Raw genomic sequence first — 3428 nt, forward strand, 5'->3', positions numbered from 1 at the left:
AAAGAGCAAAATCTGTACATTTTTTAAAAAGTATATCTGCAGGCCATGTTGGTAGGAAGCTATATGAAACCTATATATATGTATACACACATAACTCCACCAAAAAGAGTTCTAGCGGCGGCCGGCGGTCGCTGAGCAGAAACGTAGAGCTGAGTAGACGTAGTAAGAATCTTTAACGAGCATCACGGGCCACGTTCAGACCCACTTCCACTCTCCCCTCAGAAACACGGCTCCCACCTCGATCATCGTCCAACATTTGGGTCTTTGATTTTTCTTTCTTTCTTTCTTAATTCATTTATTTATTATTTCTTTTGTTCACGAATAGATTTTATTCTTTGATTAAGTCTTCATAGAGGCTAAGATGTTTTTTCGGTAATTTGTGCAGAGACTTGTGTTCATGTTTTCTATGTTGCTGTAATTTTGTGCTACTAAAAATCATCATAGAGTCAACTTAATTACTGAAATGAAAAGAGAGAGAATTTTCCTGTAACTGCACTCTTCCTCCCTCCTACCCCCCCTCAAATCCTCAAGATTTCTTGTATGGCAACCAAAATTCACTGTAAGAAATAAATATAATATTGCACTAGTGTTGTATCCCTCTCAGTCCTTAACGCAGACGTCCTGTGCAGGATGAAGATCACAGTCACAGATCTGAGAGTCTGTGTGGACCACAATAAAACCAGGAACCGGAAACCAGCAGCAGATATCTGAGTGAAAGGTTCATTCTTTATGTGTATTTACATTTTTTCTGTTTTCTGTCTTTTTAATACTGACTTACCAGTTTAATGTTTAATGTTTAGTTTGTCCCTTCAGGGCTCCTGTAGAAACGCGGATGACGACCTGCAGTGTCTGTTCATATAAAAACACAAGTCTTATTTTCAGCTGATTAAACACTGATGAGTTATGAAGATTATATTTAACTTTAACCTTTAAATGATTCAAATGATTTCAAGCATTTCACTCTGTTTATTATAATCACTTCATAAACTGATGTTTAAACTTTTGAATTTAAATGTTGCAAAATAAAACAAAGTTTTTAAATTTTAAAATGAAACTTCTGTTTTTAAATGAGGATTTATCTTTAAAAAAAAAGTTAATGTAACTTTCTAACATTTCATCTCCTGCTTTAATATTTACACTTTTTATTCACTCTTATTTGAAGACGGCTGTCTTTCATTTTAGAGGTTTTAACTGTTTATTCTCTAATTCAAATTTGATTTAAAGAGCGACACATCCTGGAGTTTCACAGTGACCAAAATAACACTTCAGTGTGTGTTACATCGTTTCCTGTAAACTGTCAGAAATGTTAATTTCTTCTAGAAATTAGTCAGAACAAAACAATCATTTGGTTTTAGAAAACTGAAGCTTCCAGTCAGATCAACATCAGAGTTTAAACTTCATGAATTTGAGAAAGGCCGAGCACTGCCACTGACAGTGATAACTGAGCTTTTGCTTTATGAAAGTTAATAGTTCAGTTCAGTTCAGAGCTTTATTGTCCCTCCAGGGGAAATTTGATTTGCAGTGACAATGCAACTTACACAACAAACAATAAATAGACAAACAGTGACATAGAACAATGACGCAAAGTAAAGCAACCAAAACTTGATTTAAACAATCCTAAATGAAGTAAGAATATAAGTGACAGAAGGCAAAAAGTCTATAAAAGATAAAAAGATACACAAGTGCCACAAGAACAGTGCAATTTAAGAGTTGTGCAAATTAATTGCATTGATTGCACGTGGAACAAAGGAGAATTTATTTGTTCGTGCCCTAGGTAGCATGTATCTCCGTCCAGACGGCAGAGAAATAAATTCCTGCAACAATGGGTGGTCAGGGCTAGACATGATGGACCGAGCCTTCTGTAGGACTCGTCTGTCAAAGATCTCTGAGAGACAGAGCTGCTGCATGCCAATTATCTTGTTGGCATCTCTCACAATTTTGAACAGACAAATTTTGTTTTTAACCGACAGGTTTCCATAAAATGAGATCAAGCAGAAAGTTAAAACTGACTCAATAAAAGATCTATAAAACAAAACCATTAAGGTCTTATCGACATTAAAAGATTTTAGTCTGCGCAGAAAGTATAATCTCTGAATGGCCCTTTTTACAGATTGCTGAAGTATTTAGGTCATGTGTCAAGTTTTTATCAATTATTGTCCCCAAATATTTATAAGAGTCTACCATCTCCACTGCCGTACCCTTGATAATGGTTGGATGGGCTGTATGTGGAGTTTTCCTAAAATCAATGACCATGTCCTTAGTTTTTAGGATATTAATAATTAGCAGCAGCAGGTTAACTGGAGTTTGTTCTGAAGGGACAGCACATCCTGTTTGTCATAACACTGTTTGTCCACCAGAGGGCGCTGACGGTTTATTTTACACCAACCAGTAATAAACTAAATAATAATAATAATATGTATTAGAATAAATGTGGTGAGCCTTGGGCTGATTGACTCAGTGCAGGTTGTTCTGGGCAGATCTGGTTTGGAGGACCTGAGTGACCTGAACAGGTGAGACAGGTAAGCAGCAGCAGAACATTTCATAACATTTAGTAACAATACTGAAGTTTTTATCATGTCTGCTTCAGGTGCAGAAGATAAAATCAGAATTCAGAAACAGGTTCAGACTTTGACATCCTTGTCTCGTATGTGTGTGTGTTACGAGAACACATCCTGTATGTTTGTCATGACACAGTATGTCCACCTGAGGGCGCTGACAGTTTATTTAAACTTTAGTTTAAATAAAAATAATAAAAACATTTGAGTGAATAAAAACTTTATTTTAAAAAAACAGACTCGAGTCAGACCCATGATGCTTCACTCTTCCCTCATGAATGTTTGTGATTATTTACCAGACAATAAGACGGGAAGAAGAAACACGATCGAGGAGAGGAGCCCTCACCATCATCATTATCATCACCATCATCATCATCATCGCCATCATCATCACGATCATCATCATCGTCACCATCGTCACCATCATCATCATCTTCTTCACCATCGTCATCATCATCACCATCGTCATCATCATCGTCATCATCATCGTCATCATCATCATCGTCGTCATCATCATCATCGTCATCACCGTCATCATCGTCATCATCATCATCGTCATCATCAAAACCATCGTCATCATCATCATCGTCATCACCATCGTCATCATTATCATCATCGTCATCATCATCACCATCGTCATCGTCGTCATCATCACCATCATCATCGTCATCATCACATCGTCATCATCATCATCATCGTCATCATCATCGTCGTCGTCATCGTCACCATCATCATCATCGTCATCACCATAGTCATCGTCGTCTTCATCACCATCATCATCGTCATCATCATCATTGTCATCATCGTCATCATCACCATCATCATCATCGTCGTCGTCATCGTCACCATCATCATCGTCATCATCACCATCGT

The sequence above is a fragment of the Larimichthys crocea genome, chromosome VIII, assembly GCF_000972845.2.
Source record: "Larimichthys crocea isolate SSNF chromosome VIII, L_crocea_2.0, whole genome shotgun sequence".
NCBI lineage: Eukaryota > Metazoa > Chordata > Actinopteri > Sciaenidae > Larimichthys > Larimichthys crocea.